The sequence below is a fragment of the Ornithodoros turicata genome, chromosome 2, assembly GCF_037126465.1.
Source record: "Ornithodoros turicata isolate Travis chromosome 2, ASM3712646v1, whole genome shotgun sequence".
Taxonomy (NCBI): domain Eukaryota; kingdom Metazoa; phylum Arthropoda; class Arachnida; order Ixodida; family Argasidae; genus Ornithodoros; species Ornithodoros turicata.
The window spans coordinates 94,301,909-94,318,912 of record NC_088202.1 but is presented as its reverse complement, the minus strand read 5'-3'; the positions used below and the strand labels follow the sequence as shown (position 1 = coordinate 94,318,912).

Below are 17,004 nucleotides of genomic sequence, written 5' to 3'. Positions count from 1 at the left end.
TAACTAGAAAGTTAATGTTTCTAGATATGCTGCACACAAGAGCGTCACTAAAGTAATGATACATTGGAACTTTTCATCCTGTAAGCATTACCACGCTTACCTTCTGTTATCAGTATGTCTACCTGGCTCTACAGCGCTTAGAGTGTATCCCATACAAATTTATAGCCTTCATTCTACTCTGAAACGTCGGACCACTTCGTGTTTAGAGATCTAGTTATGCGCACGTGTAGAATATCTTCCGTTATACAACGCGGTACGCTCGAGTAAGATGCAGGTAGGTCCGCAACTACTCTGCATGATTGATCGCGCATGTGCTTCCGCCTAGTCGCCCGTACGTGACCGTGCACGTTACTGGAAAAGAAAACAATTGAACATGCAAGTACCTCGCAAAGACTTCCTTTAATTCCACATATGTGGAATTAAAGGAAGTCTTTACGCATGATATCATGTGCCAAATCTGAAAGGAGGGTTTAAAGGGGCTATGAACTCTATCAAGGTAGCTCCCCTCCTGTGTCGACTCCAAACGGCGATTTTAGCTTGTTGGCTGGGATAAGTTTTGTATAGATGAATCTGATAGGTCTGTATCTTCACCACATATAGCAGGCTGCTAGCCAACCATCATCCCCAATGATCACGTTCTCGCTCCTGATTTGTTGATAACTAGAGGCGGAGCCTATTATGTAGCCATTGTACGACATTATGGCTACAAAATAGGCTCCGCCTCCGATTTTCAACAAATCACGGACGAGAACGTTGTCATTCGGGATGATGGTTGGCTAGGAGCGTGCTATGTGGTGAAGTTCATTTTGAAGTCCTCAACTCCCCTTTCTCCCACTTTCTTTTCCTTTTTTTTGGCTATAGTCGTGACGATGCCCTCTTGAGTGCGGCCAACAACGGCAAGCTACCTCGACACCCCCCCCCCCCCCCTCATTTTATAACGGCGAGCCGATACTGCCATCATCCCTCGTTTTATAATAATAATGAATAATAATATTATTTCTTATTCATTTTTAGGAGTGTAGAGCAGAACGCTATATGTACCTCCGCGTTGACGTCTGATTGGGGGCTACAATTCTTCAGATGACATAACAATGAATAGAGGTATTTGGGCGGCGGTGGTGGTGGTGGTGACGTAAGTTGAGAAAAGAAAGCGAGGTTTGCCTGCTCCAGGTTGGCGGCACGTTTCGCTTTAAAACTCAGCTACGCCGACTTTCGAGTCTTACAGAATGGAATGGTACTCATATGACGTGTTCGTAAGGGAACACTGATGATGTGTGCAAAATAGTTATCCCAAACTCCTCGTGGTTTTGCGAAAAAGTGAATTTTTTGTTTCACTGACATTCCGTCTTGTGGCCCGCAAACCCTGTGTCGACGACACATTCATGGTCTCCCAGTGCTCCGGCTTGGCATGACATTTTGCTTGATTTCTTCTGCCGAGCCGCCTGGGCTCACGATATCCAATTATGAAATTCATTTACTTCTAGCGAGCGTCTTTACCACGAAACAATGCCATTCAAAGAGCATAATCCGCGTGGGTCTCTCCTTCCTACTCGGAGAGCACCTACGTCACACGTCTCGCACGTGTAGCGAAGCGTGCGATTGACATTTGGGAAGTGAAAAACAGTTCGCTATTAGGGAGCCAGTATATTTCTGGACTTCACTGAACCCACGACGAACGTGAGTTTTGCTTCCTTCGACTGCAAAGCATTTGCTAGGCCAGTACAGATTTTCTGGTGTTTCGTGTTCTGTGATGTGTGCCGAGAATGCGTGAGCGTTTTGCTCCCGTCTGCAAGAAAGAACACTTCAGCATGCAGTTTCAATGTTTCAAACCACAACTTTACGAAAGGTGAAAGAAAAAGCTATTGACTGCAACCATTGGTTACAACTTCAACTGGGTGCCACCTTCGAAAGTAGCGATTTAATCTGTTCATTTCGCTCATACGAATGTTACGGAAGCAATGCGCAAGTTGTTTCACACGAAGCCGAAGATGTCTCGTCCGGGATGCTGTGCCAACCTTATCTGCAGCAGGAGATTGCAGGGGCAGGACTAGACATCAGAAAAAGGTAAGACGCGTAATGTTAGACAAATCACCCAAGCAGCAAAATGTACTGAAAGTAGAGTGCAATAGGGGTGGACGGGTAGCTGGAAGGCCTTGAATAGACTCCCGAAAGTAAAAAATATTGATAAGACACATACCGTCCACCGCTATTGCACTCGACTTTCAGTACATTGTGCTGCTTGGGCTGTCATGCGGTGCAAATGCCATCACATAGAAAAGAAAAATACGCTATCTGTCAGTTACTGCGTCATCCTTTAGAGATTAGGCCCCAGCGGGTGTATTCGTAGTACAGATTTGGAATTGCCTTATTTGTTAAATGATTTCGCAGGCATTCTGGCACCACCAAAGAGCTTGCACTCTACGTCTCAACTATCACCGTCTGGGTTTCAAGCCAGTGCCAACCAGACGCCCCTTCAAAGTGCATCTGTTTTTGTTGACGGAACAGTGGCACCTGGTACTGAGACATTTCATTTTCTGATGAATCAAGCGCATTGCATCACTTGTGATGACTTCTTGTATTCGTATACCCTTGCTGTTGCTCGCTAGCTTAGAGCAACCATGCCTGAGGTGCTTATGTTCTTACTCCAGCGCTTTCAGAGTACATTTAAGCAGTATCATCATATCATATGCACGGCAGCACATATTGTGTACTTTGAGTAAGGTATAAATTAAAATGTTGGCCCAGCTGTTGTATTTTCGTCACAAATAAGGTGTTCTTCCAGAGCCCTCAAGGGCAGTTCAAGCAGTTTCATGTGTGCGTCAGCACATCCCTTTTCTCAGTTTTGAGTAAGGTAAATCGAAATCTTCCAGTTGATGTGTTTCGGTTATAAATTATGTGCTTCGAGAAGTTTGAGGATTACATTCAAACAGCATCATGGGTGCAACAGTACATTCTTTCTCTCAGGTGAAGTAAGGTAAATCTGTCCGCCGTTGTGTTCTGGCATTGCAGCAGAAGCTAATGTTGCATTCAAGTGGTATCATGTATACAAAAACTTGTTTTATGCCTTTCTGTAGCTGCTGTACTAATATTGTGAGTACAGAGACATTCCTGCAGAACATATTGGAGCATCTTGTGTGTTATTGTTGGTATGATCTGCAGCAGTATATTGATAATGTTAATTATTCAATGACTTGAGCTAATATTTACATTCTTACTTCCAGGTAAACCTGTCACGCAGATGCCCTACCCCTTGGTATGCTTAGTTAGAGATTGTACCAAAACAATCCACCTGGAGCATTATTTTTCAATTGACAGTGGCATTACTATCACAACACACCACACACTGCATGTCTAAGGTGCATGTACAATACATCAAACCTATTCTCAGGTACAGGCAAGCTGATACGCAATTACAACATGAAACAACTCACACAGAGATCTTAAAGTCATGCTTTTTCCTCCGCGCCTCGGGTTCCATTCGCCATTCCATCCGCCAGCTCATTTCGCCTGTGCTGTGCAGCACAAGCAAAAGCACATATTGCTTTTGGTCACATGACACGGGACGTAAATGCAGTGAAACCTTCCTATGTTGGACACCCGCGGTGCGGCTGAAGCGTGTCCTACTTATAGAGGTGTCCGAGTTATAGAATATGAGGGAAACAAAAAATGGAAAAGATCACAGAGTGTTGCCAGAAATGTCCCCCTTCTTCAATTTATGTTTCGTTGTGGTACCTGGTGGTAGTGGTGCCTCTACCCACTCTTCACTGATTGTTATTACTGATTTTGGTAGGTTCAATTCCATTCAGATTCCACTCAATGGCATTACCTCTGGAGCTTTTCGAGCAGCAAGGACGTTTCTCGGAAGCGTCAGCCCGCTTTTCATTGCTTTGGTGCAGTGCACGTTCAAAGGCAGACAAACCGACAACAAGGTAGACAAACCGAAGACATGTGCTCACATAAATAATTAATATAGACGGATAGCAGTTGTTTTTGGACTCGAAAAACTAAAGCAACAAAATGCTGAGACCAGTATAGGGGGAAAAAGGGGGCGAAAGTCAAGGCCACTGGCTCATTTTGGGTCTTTTTGGTGCAAAGATGGGCCAAGATTGAGGTAATTTGGCCAGGGTTTTGTCTGACTTAGCAGGGAAAACCCTGTCCTACTTCCAGGATAGGGAGGTGTCCGACTTAGAGGATTTTGTTCCCATGTAGCTTCAATGGGAGCCTGCCCGTGCAATGAAATCACGAAGAGTTGTCCAAGGTAGGGAGGTGTCCGACTTTGGAGGTTTTACTGTCTATACAGCATTCTACATCATGTAATCTAACAGTTGTTCACGTTTGGATATTTTAGCCATGGAATTTACCCTGCATGCACCATATCATGTCCAAACACGAACAGCTGCTAAACAGCAGCATGTACTGTTGCCGTATAGCACTTATGGCTTGTGTCCTCTTTTCTGCTACAACCGGTAAAGTACAGTAAAGGTTTAGAAGTACTGTGTCATACCATAAAGCACTATGGAAAATGGCAGTTTGAAAAACTGGAGAAGGCTGTCATTAGAACAGGGGACATGTTCTACTGCAGTGTGTGCTGTACTGCGTAATGCACTGCAGGCCCACCACAGCATGGTAACGCTCTGAATACTGATTTGCTCAAAAAAGGAACGTGTCTGTTTCTTGTACTAACTTCCCCTTATGGAGAGTAGTAGAAAAATGTTTTCAGCCAATGGGGAAGGAGAGGACATCATTCTGGAGTCTCGTTGACCTATAGTGTGTCGTGTGTGAAGGTCATTTTGAAGAGTGTAGGTGGTACAAGACTGTGTTCCCACATTCTTGTCAGTGTTGACTAATAACCATAATAAAGTAGAGGGTACATTTGTTGCTTCATATATTTGTGTCATGGCAAAGTATGTAGCGATACATCTGTCGCAACATGCAGGTGCCAAAACTGCTTTTTGTGCCTAAAATATGACAAATAGTTGTCTGTGTTCAACATCACTAATCATGTGCCGACCTCCATGACATGTCTGTGACATTCCAAAGTGATGAACATGTCACATAGATGTGTGCAATGCTGAAGATGACTGTGTACCTTCTATAGATTCTTGTTTCAAGAAAAGTACTGTGTGATTTGCTAACAGCGCGTGGCTGTACCTTCACAATTCTACATAAAAATATGTAAAGTTTCTGGAAGGAAACGTCATGAAGCTCGTTAGCGAACAACCCTGAGACGACGGATAGGAAGGGACAAACACAATGTCTCAACATAGTGTGTGTATGTCCCTTCTTGTATCTCTTCTTCAGGTCTCGCCATCATGGACACTATCACCAGCTCGCTTACTGTTGAACCGTTCTTTCAACGATAAAGGTCACTTTCATGAACTGGATGGCAGCCAACGTGTTGTCAATAAAAATAATAATCGAAGGATCTCAATATGATCCTTAGGCTGTGCGTGGTCATTGCTTTTTGACAAATGGTGACTTAGAATTTCAGGACTGCCTGCAGTGGTAGTACTCTTGTGTTCTCACCCTTGACGCCCATTGTGTCACCGATCACTTGTAATCTGCTAACATGCACATAGCTAAAACAAAGTATATTTGTATTTCTTTGAATACAGTTGGTACAGTACATTGTTTTTTACATGTTCCTTGCAAAAAATAAATAAAGAAATTATCTACTCTGCAAGTCTCCTGTCAGCTCTACAGAGCAGCTTCGAATTTCACTAGAAGCCACGTGTGAAACCTAGACCGAACTAGTGTTGAAGGTCTATATAGGTCATAGATAGATATTATTATTATTATTATTAGATCATAGGTCAGGCTTAGGTCCTGGTTGGTAGCAACGCAATTGACCCTTCTTAAAAATTGGTGCAGGAGGTGACCAACATAACTAAATACACCAACGGACTCTCACAAATTTGTGGTGTCATATTTTTGAAACAACATTAATATGCCGCAGTGGTCTTTTCTCCTTTGTTCCTTTTAACGTAGACATATTAGGTCTTCAGCATCACCAGCCTTAGTTGCTGAGCATGCAGTTATTTACGTTGAGCGCTGCAGTTTCATACTTTGTTTCTCTGGACAAGCAAGCCCAGGCTTCCCCATTTTGATAAGGGTCTTGCAGCTTTGACAGGGCATTTGTGGACAAGGAAAGCATTTGGACTCTGTGTATTCTGCTACGAAGTGCACCGTACAAGGCAGAGGAGAGCCTCAACCATTTCCACCAAGGTTATTAAATTTGTGATAAAGTGCATATACCTTTTGTCACCGACTAAAGTGGTGGCAAAGTTACTTGAGTGGCAGTTGTGCAATTTTAAGCACATGTAGAAAAAAAAAGGTATGCGAAGTGCTGCCTGGTGAAGTAGACAATATAATAATTGGGGGTTTACGTCGTGAGACAACTGAGTGCGGAATACACAGCACAGTGTAATGTTCCTTATTCTGGCAATGTTAGCATGGTTCAAGAAGTGGGAAATGTTGCACTACCCTTAATAACACCTGTTGTGCCCAGCAAACAGGATACACATACCCTAATCTGAAGACACTATGCCTAACTCAAAAGCAGTATGAGATCGACCCATACGTGTTTATTTGCGAAACTATTATGAATGCAATATGGCCTGTGTGGTAAAGAACAATGCGCACACTCAAGTAAACATGCAAAAAATACGTATAAGGGTTCTCGATCTACATGCCGCGATGCGCTCTACGAGATGAACAACACACTACAAAACTACGTCTAGCACTTTTTGTGCAGGGTAACTCTAATGAGCACTTTCATATAACCGACGAATGGTTCAACGAATGCAGTTCGAGTGGTCACGATACATTCCTACGTCGCTCATTGCGGTCACGCTATGATGCTGCACAATATATGTATATCGTGTAACAAGCCTGGCAATCGTACGATGCGCATGGGCAGAAATACGGTCTTGTTTCTTTGAAGACCAGTCCTCTGCAGGTATATGCACAAACGACCACCAAGTCTCACGTTGTTGCTCAATCGCTCCCATTCCTGCACTTGTAGTAAAAGCAACAAGCGGGTCAACGTGAATGGCAGCTGAACGGTTGAACTGCGAAGTTCTCGAGAACATAATCACAATTTCACGCCGAAAATGTTGTTGAGCAGAGTTCGCGGTTGTTGTTTCCATCGTTGAATATATAGTTCTTGGGATTACCTCGGACGAAACGCTCATCGTAGCCGGCGGCCATAACTGGATTTCCTTGCAAACGGGAGAAGACGCCAGGGAAGTCAGAGAAAGCCTCAGCTTTCATCCAGTCAGAGGCACAGTTCTCTATCTACGTAGATGGTGCAGGTTTTTCCCATCTACGCCACAAAAATGGCTGCGCCCATGGCTTGCTTTGGTTTCTTTGATTAATTAATTTTCTTAATAGGAAGGCAAAATTGAGAAACGAAGGTTCGTTTCGGGGGCAGTTGCATGAATGTGCTCGTTCTGAATATCACAACCGTTTTAACACATCAGGAAATCGGCGTAGCTGACCTTTAAGGATGGCGGTGCATCTACTCGCCTGTATCGGAAAAAAGGTGCGTTTTTGTATTAACGCTGCACACGTTATGAAGTATTGAACAATAAATTGTAAATAGAACTACGAAGTGTAGAATAACAATATTACACCCGTAACGAAATACCTGCAGATAGGAGTTCTTACCTCCTTTAAGTGGCGTTAGAGACGCCTAAAGCAAGAATGGTGACGCGTCTATGCACTTTAAAAGCGGTGTCGGATAAGAAGCAGATACGATTGATGTACAGCTGTATCGAATATGCGCACCACCACGCGTGCGCTGGTAAAGAGTTCTATCAGGTACGCAACCAAAACACATACAATGAGCAACAACATGAACGCAACAACATAGAAAAAAAATATAAGAGCGTTTTGTGACTGCCGCAACGCCGTATCCGGCGTAGCTGCGTTCACACATTGGCGCACCCAAGTGTCACGCTTACCTCGTTTTCGCCTTCTAGGCGTCCGCTTATATCGAACAAAGTAATATTTATCTTATGCATTAAATATTACAAATGTAAATAGAATTATATACGCTTAAGAGTTTCATCGCCCCACTCATCATTTAAATAAAGTAATTTTGGTTGACAGTATTGTGTGCGTGCGTTAGTGCGTGCGTGTGTCGAACTTGATTTTCGCGTATGCCGTCGTGCCTGAGTGGATGCCGATGTACGTAACAGATTGCGTTTGCCTCAATTAATAATGAATGTCTTTTGATTTAGAAAATGCAAGGGGAAAAGATTATTCATCATACTATACCCTATACTACTTCAGATTCAGAATTTTTGGCGATGCTATTGAACTGCCTATACCGCCACGGAGCACGAAACTCATGCACCAAACACGCAACGCTTCTTCGTTTTATAATTGGTCTTTCATTCATCTGCCATTCAGAAGGGAAAATGAAAGGAGATGGGCCCCTATGGCTTTTGTCGGTAACGATGTATTGATGCAAATGATATGGATAATAATGGTGGAATGGAAATGATGGAATAATATGGAAAAGTGGGACCGGGTACAGAGGGCCATTAATTAGCGGCATATGAGTAGTAAAGAGTCCTACGATGAGGTATCGTCTATATCACCTTAACATATAGCATGTGTATGAAGTTCGCGTAGTGCAACGATATTTTTCAATCAGGCAATAATCTAATGAAGTTCTTGTAGTATTTTGACAGTCGTACAGGTCTTCACAGATACTAATTGCAAAAAAAAAAAAAGATACTAATCGCGAACTTTTTTTTTTTTTTTTCTGCAGCAGCGTCCTCCGCTAGAGGTGTTCTAGCGGAGGACGAAAACTGACTCGCTTACTCGTTCAGATGGGTGAAGGGGCGCGCTTCGCTATTCCTTGAGGTTCAGGTTCAGGTTTGCCTTATCCCATTCGGAACAGGACAGGTATCTCGAGGATAGCACAAGCAAAATGCGGACTACAGCCTAGATTCTACAAAATTAGAAAGCAATTAGTCTCGAGTTTCCGTTGGACATCGCTGGAGACGCTCGGGTTCCTCGGTGTCCGGGATCGGCATGGCTGGCGCTTGAATGAAACCTTGAACCTTGAATAAAATCCATTTGGATGAAACCTACCGCAGTGTATCGCCACCTGCACCACGCACTCGACCGCCCCTGTGAACGAGTGAACAAGCCCGCTTCCCCCCATGCTGAAGAAAAGTATGCCGCTCATGTGTTCTATAAATTTTTGTCGGGACTTGTACGACTGTCAAAACGCTATTGGAACGTTCTTTTCACTCCGATTCTTTTACAATGCCTGAAGATCTTTTCGACTCTTTCATCATTCAGGCATCATCCCTCGCTTGTTATGGGGTGAAAAACAAGTTGTGCATCATTCGTAGTCAGCAATGAAGTAGGCCTTGCGGCCATGAACTCTGTGCCTCAAGGAAGCCGTGGCCCATGGTTCATTGAGGCACAAATTTCGTCTCTTTCGTGCAACAGCGATTTTGACTCTCACGAAGACAGCTGTCTATTCCGGGTCGACTTTTCTTTCTACCGCAGTACAGGTATTATTGAGCTTGTTCGGCATTAACTGGACGTCCCGCACGTTCACATGTTTTTAAACCCGTGTTCAACGGCTTGCAGAATCTGATCCTCCATTCACCGTGTGTGCCTTGGCGATTCACAGTTCGTTAAGCGTGCACAGGCAAGACAAAACAGCGTTATTTCCGCCGTTGGAAAGCGCAGCCCATGAATCCTGCCCAGAGGCAAGTGCAATCACCGTTTCATTCTAACCACGGAGCCCACCTTTCCGAACCTTCATTAGGACGCTGTTATTTGCGCACGCAGCTCTGTTGCCTATATGTACGCTCTCACTCGCCTTCACTTTTTCGTTCTTCCGCTTTTGGTGCGGCGCGTTTAGGCTGAGGAGGGTCAATGGCACGCTGCGAAATCCTTCTTCCTCGTGTAAACGTGAGTGGGGGCGGGGGGTGGGGGACGAAATGCGTGCTCGTTTGTTGAGGAACAAAGCCCCAATGTTTCGTTTAAGCTTTGTGGACCATTGTTTTTCCAACGTCTGCGGCTCATGAGCGCGAACTTCGAGATGCAGAAAGTGTGCAAGATTACCACCAGATGAAGACAGCGACGTTGATGGTGGCGTACGATTCGACTTTGTTCTGCTGTGAAATCTCTTGCTCTGTCTACGAAATAATTAGCGGTTCCTCTGCAACCGTGCTTTTCTACGCCGTTAATCGAAAGCTGACCAAAATCGAAAGGCCGGTTGCTTGATTGATTAATTGAGATGTAAAAATCAGGAGACGTAAGATATTTGCAAGACTAGACATTTGCATAGCGATCCGTTGTATTGCTGTCGTCCTCTCAAGAACATTACTCCGCACTTGCGTTCTGGTACTGACGTCTGTCTTGCCTTTATTTACAGTCTCGGTGGTTAGGAAGCACAAGGACGGTATATTATGAAGGCAAGAAGTGTGTTGTTCAGGGCTCATTCAGTACATTTTGTTTATCGATGGTGTTAGTGCTGTAAGTACTTAATTTATTGTGTAAGGTGCGTCCCATTTAATTCGTCTACAGCCAAATGTTTAAAAAATAGCTTCACAACAGGCCTCAACTATAACGATTTGGGGACAAAGCTGTCGACCTCATGCACCCGCTGCAAATATAAGGCGACAAATTCAAATACGAGGATACGATCGCCGTCGGATAACGATATTCATGTCAAGGAAAATCCGTGACATTTATCTTAAGGGAGTTGAAGGTGCTCAAAGCAGCACCCTTTCAGTTCTCTTACACCTGCAGCTTATCATTTCGACCTCCGAATCAGTGAGCAAATAGGGCGTTTTAGGAAATCATAAACGCGTTCCGATTTCGACTCCGTGTCGCTGTCAATCAGATATCAGCAACGTGATGTCAGCCACGCCAAAGGAATCAGGCGATTGGCTTATCATGTTTTCGGATACGTTATCGTGAAACTACTGCGTTTTCCTAAAACATCCTAATAAGAGTCACAGCATGAAGGGATGAACATCGTTCCAGCCAGATCGGGAAAAACCATTGTGTGCTCTCAAAATTTGTTTTGTTCGGTAGTGCGCACTGCCCGTGAGGGAAATATCGATGAAAGATGTGCTCTCTATGAGAAATCCATGAAAGATCTATGAAAGATATCTATGCGATTGTCCCGTTTGCCTTACGGTGTGACAGCGAAATCGAAGTTAATCTCCAACAGTGGTAAAGAAAGCGGTCCGAGGTTTCGAATTTCTGACATCACTTGCTCACCTCCTTCAAGCAGCATGAAAACTTTTATGCATGCTTACATAGATACAGGAGCTGCGCGCTCTAGGAATGAAATCGAGTATTTTTTTTCTTGTTTCTACATTGTCCGTGCTTTAATTCTCAGTATTTCAATTAACACTCACCTAATATTTCTATTTACGATTCGAGACAGACAAATAAGACCAATATTTGTTATAGCATTACATAAATTAAACTGCATTATTGAGTTCAATAAAACCACGTCATACATAGGCATGAGCGTGACCTCAACACAGCTTACGCCACAGATAGCTGTGTGATGGCGATACACAAGCGGAGCCAGCAACACAGTTCATCCCTATTCCCCGTTCAACAAGAATTTTCGTTTCTGCTGCTAACACACCGCGGCGGTAGGCACTAAAAGGTATTAAATTTTGAGCGAATGATAACTTTAATGTCTATTCAAAATTGAATATCACACCACACACGTTTGGAAGAGTTTAAAGAACAGAAAAGGAACAGAAAAAGATGACGAAATATTGATGAAGGTGGCGAGAGTCTGATGAAATGTCTATAATAGAGAGAACGTTGGGAGATAGGTTGTAAAAATGAGAAGGGAATCTGCAGTATTCACCGTACATCCACATTCTACAATTTCAAAGTTTCACTGCACGAATGGCTTTAGTATTATTAATAGCCGAATATGTAAGACAGTGTTTCAAGCATGTCCTGGCTTTCCTGTCACATTATGCGTTTAAGAATTCCGTTCGCACAAAACCTCGATAAAAATAAAAGTCAAAAGATATATTTCAACCAGCAAACGAGCCAGATACTATACCTCGAAGAGGAAGTTACAATTTGCATAAAGGGGTGCATGCCTCCCATAGAGAGTTGGCGAGTCGGAGGGCTACAGCTTCAGGAACCCGATCTCCACCTCATTAGACCATAGCTAACGAGCAGTCAAAGGGTACGCTGGTCAGTTACCGAAACACTTATCGAGGTGTTTGATCCAATTAGTGACGCACTCATCTATTTCGTCCCCAGATGGGGGGGGGGGGGTGTCATCGTCAGATGGGGGGTATAGAGGACGCACACAGGACAGCAAATAAGTAATGCGAGCGAAGCGTTGCACAGGAGTGGCACAGAGAACGGAATGCGTAGCTTACAGGGTCGCGATTCAGATTACCACTTCTTACGGTGTAGGATGGGCCAGTTATGGAGCAGTCGCTTACATTACTTCCCCACCTCCTTCCTCTTCTTCTTTTTTTCTTGTACATAAGACATATCATGAAACTTGAGGAAACTCATCAGCGGTAACAGGGTCGACCTGAGACAAGGAAAAAATTTAACCGTGGAAGAATTTACATGCGTGTTAAATGCATCTCTAGCGTCGCACATATGACTGCAAATTTATTCTGTTGAATGTTCGCTGCACTTGAAAGAGCCCCAGAAAAATTATAATTCCGAAAAAGTGAGACCGTGAACGGTGAATGAGAAAGTTTCTATGTGAAAATTGTTTACGTTTAGAGTACTGATGCTTTCGACGACCTGTTGCGTCCCGTGGACGAAGACGATGTGGCCCTGCTGCCACGCGCTACCGCTCGTCAGTTCCATCGGCAACATCCTATAGATTGCAGTCACGAGTTGAAAAGCTCACCGGCACATCCAGCCCTCCGTAGCATTAGCCCTCCTCGGTAGCTCAGTCGGTAACGTGATGGCTTGCTGAGCCCAAGTTAACGGGTTCGATCCCGGCCGCGAGCGGCAGCAATGTGGGGGAGGTAAACATTGCTTCCAGCACCGTGTGTCGAAGATTTCCGGCGCACGTCAGACGAACTCCAAGTGGTCGAAATTATCCACAGTCCTACCCTGCGGCACGTGCAGCATGTCGCCCCACTAGGTAGACAAACCTTACGTGTAGCATCGCGGCACTATTATTACCATCCGTAACGTTACATCATCGTCGATCAGCAGCTCGTGCAGAGGAACAACATCTCCTCTACATTTGATGACCAACAAAAGAGAAGGCCGTGCGGGAAACAGCGCATATGCTGTTCATTTCCAAAAAAAAAAAAAAAAAGCTGATAAGGCAAAATCCTCGTATGTCGTCAGCAATATTTCTCCTACTTCACCGTGTATGCATTTGCAGTTTTTCTCGAAAACGACAAGAACCCGTTCTAATGCTCCCGTTTGGTGTTCCTTTCGGGTTTCCAACCTTCTGCGAAAGACTTCTAGTTTTCTATAATGGCTGGAGAAACGCACTAGGCTAGCCAAACTTGTTGCGAAACACCGCATACATGCATACGAGGACGTTTTCTTTCTTTTTCTCACCGATTTGTCAGTAAAAAAAAACTTCAACAGAATAGGATTGGAAAAGAACGCCTTCGTGACGCGCGTGTTTGTTACGCATCTGAAGAAAACTGACACAGAGAACGAAAAATACCGAAGCGGCTGGAGAACCGAAACGTTCTTCGTACATACCAAATATCCCGATGTTGTTCTAATATTTATACTCCACGTAAAGCTCACTCTCCCCTAGGGAACACCGGAATATGGTTCTATGAGAATGCGAATCACGCCTCGGACCGATTCGAGCAAAACCTAAATGGCTTATGTCTTTCTCGCAAAGCAGGTATATGCCCTTCTCGTATATACCGATTGCTGGAAATCCGTGTTCACTTTTCGTGAGGTGAATAAACAATTGCAGCTGGCGTTTTGAACGCTGCTACAGTAGTACTTGCGGGTAGGACAGTCCAGGGAGTGCGGAGGTCTCTCGGAAGGAACTCATTTCATGCAGACGGAACAGAAGGTGCGAAGAACGTTACCTTACGGGGGCTCTACATGTGCAGCCATACATCCAGCAAATATAGTTAGGTGTGGCAAGTTTCATTGGGCGAATGTGCCAGTCAGAAGCTATAGGCTTTTTCTTTTGTCATGGAACAAATGCTGCTAACTTTGAAAACATCCTTACTAAATGCTGCGAAGGGACAGGAGGTAAGTCTGCTTCTGTCAGAGACCGTTTCGACATTCGGGATAGCTTAAACGTTTCTCGCAATGCTTTCAACATTAAGACTTGTATTTCTTATTTGAAAACTTTGCACTCGGATACACGCACACACACACTCTGTGTCTCTTTATCAAGCGCTTACCAAGCAGGACGTCGGGCAGGGATAGGTAGAAGTGGTGGTGGTGGCAGGGGGGGGGGGGGTAGTTCTTGATTTCTTGGTCGACTTCATACAGTGCCGATATCTAATTCATGGCGACTCCATGAGCTCTCCTTACATACAGGGAGCTACACATCAACCAATATTTAAAATGTAACTTACGCATAGCATACATTGATTCGATGACGATGATGATGATGATGGCGGTTAGTGTTTTTATGGCGCAGCAGCGACGGAGGCTATAATGTGCGAAAACGTTGTTAAAATTGTTATCAGTTACATATGGAGTGATAAGGTTAAGAGCAGTACATGACATAAATTAACCCAAGTATTTCGTCGTCAAAAATGGTTTCCATGAAATTATTTAGAAAACCGGCGTCTCAAAGGAAATTGTAGGTACTGCTGAAGGGTAAAAGAGCTTCATGACCCAGCATTGGAACTGGGTGGAGCGGTAGATGATTTCGATAAAACTCGCGGAAATGTCGATGTCGAAGCGATTCGTGCAACCCGCAGGAAATAAGGATGTGCAGTACAGAGAGGAGTTCGCCTCAGTGCGTGCTCTCGGGTGGCTCCTCTCTGTCAAGAAGAAAAACCATGGGTGTGTGAGCATGCCCAAGTCTTAGCCGCGTACGTGTAACTTCGTGTGATCTCTTCTCTAAACTTTACATGGGGTGTCCTATGCTATTTAATCAGGTGAAGTTTATTGTGTGTCTGTGTGCCCCAGTACTTTTGCCATTTTGTGTTTATTGTTTTCTTAAGAAGGGGTTTCAAGTCCTGACGAAGCAGGTATGGTGTTCACATACATTGATTCGAAAGTTAAAGGAAAAAAAGGGATGTCCCACGTGACAATGAGTTTGTGCGCCGCAATTACAGAGCCATCATGCGCATTGTGAATAAACGAAGTGTTCTCCTCCATTCCACTTCCACGGGCATACCTCAGCAAAGCTCACTCATGAGCATGCACAATGTGGCGAAAGAGTTGAGCAAGAGTGAGCAAACAAGGAGCTTAGCTGAAGATGAGCCAGCATTAGTGAGCAAACAAGAAGTTGAGCTGGAGATGAGTGAACAAACAAGGAGCTGAGCTGAAGATGAGCGGGCATGAGTGAGCAAACAAGAAGTTGGGCTGGAAATGAGTGAGCAAACAAGGAGTTGAGCTGGAGATGAATGAGGAAACAAAGAGTTGAGCTGAAGATGAACGAGCAAGAGTGAGTAAAAAGAAGTTGAGTTGGCGATGAGTGAGCAAGAGTGAGCAAATAAGGAGCTGAGCTGAAGATGAGCAAACATGAGTGAGCAAACAAGGAGCTGAGCTGGAGATGAGCGAGCATGAGTGAGCAAACAAGGACTTGAGCCTGAGATGAGTGAGCATGAGTGAGCAAACAAGGAGTTGAGCTGGAGATGAGTGAGTAAGAGTGAGCAGGAGTCACAAGCACAGACCTCTGGCCACGGGGTATCGAGCCGCTGTGTAGCTGCAAAGCATCTTCAGTCACGGTTGCTATGCCGACGACGGCGTACTCATTGGAAATGTTGGAGGTTTGTGGAAACAGCTTGTCTGCACCAACGTCTTGCCTTCCGCAAATATATACAAGTACAATAATAAGAATTACGAGTAGATTTACATGTCAGGAGAGTCAGCCTATTTGTGTGGCGATATGCTGCACGTGCCGCGGGGTACGACTGCGGATAATTTGAACCATCTGGGTTTCTTTTGATGTGCGGCGGAAAACAAGAATACAGTTTTGTTCGAGTATGAATACATGTAAAAAAGGGAAGATATTGAATTAGTTAGCCGACAAATAGAAGATTTTAAACAGATGCGCGCGCCACCAAACGCACGCGCAAAGCAGCATGGAATCTTTGAGGGACACTGTTCTGTGGTCTGCTTTGGTTATGGTTTACCCCGGCAGACGCTACCGCTGCGCACACCGGGAATGTTGTTGTTGTTCTACTACCTCCGCCTCTGGTCGTCTCGTAGTGCTCTGAAACATTCTAAGTTCCCATGAGCCCTTGCGTGCCACAGGTGGCGTTTGTTTTTCTAAAAAGGTCTGTTGTGCTACTCCCACAGAGATCCCCTAAATGAACCCCAAGTATACATCTTTGTACGCTCGCTACTGATTGCATGCTTCGGTCGTGCCGGCATGGTTTCTTGTGTTGCGTTCATTCGGAGCAGGAGAAGTATGACGGCATGAAGAAAACGCGTTGATGCACCCTTGGGCTGCGACACCATTTTCTGGTGCGGAGACGAACGACATACGACGAACGAAACGAACGACGACGCCCTATGCCTGCAAGGTATGTAGATGTTTCGGTTTAGTTATCTAATGTGTAGATTGCCAGCAGTGCTTCCACGTTTCATTCCATTCCAGCATGGTGCCTCTGAAGATGGAAATAAATATGAATTTTTTAATGCGTGAGCATTAGGACTGCTAAAACGAAAAAAATCTGTATGAACGTGTGTGTGTGTGTGTGTGTGAGAGAGAGAGAGAGAGATGGTGAAGCCTACCGAGGCAGATGCATAAATGGATATGTAAAGGGGACATAAGAGGATAAATGTAAATGGAGGTAAATAATTTTAAATTGAAGTAGTCGAAGGTGATTAACAGTAAGA

The 17,004-nt window shown here is 44.3% G+C and overlaps 1 protein-coding gene across 1 annotated transcript in view; it reads right to left on the bottom strand.

Moving 5' to 3' along the window:
- LOC135385811 (hemicentin-2-like) overlaps positions 1-17,004 on the bottom strand; it is a 384,675-nt gene that overhangs the window by 263,521 nt on the left and 104,150 nt on the right. The window lies entirely within an intron of this gene.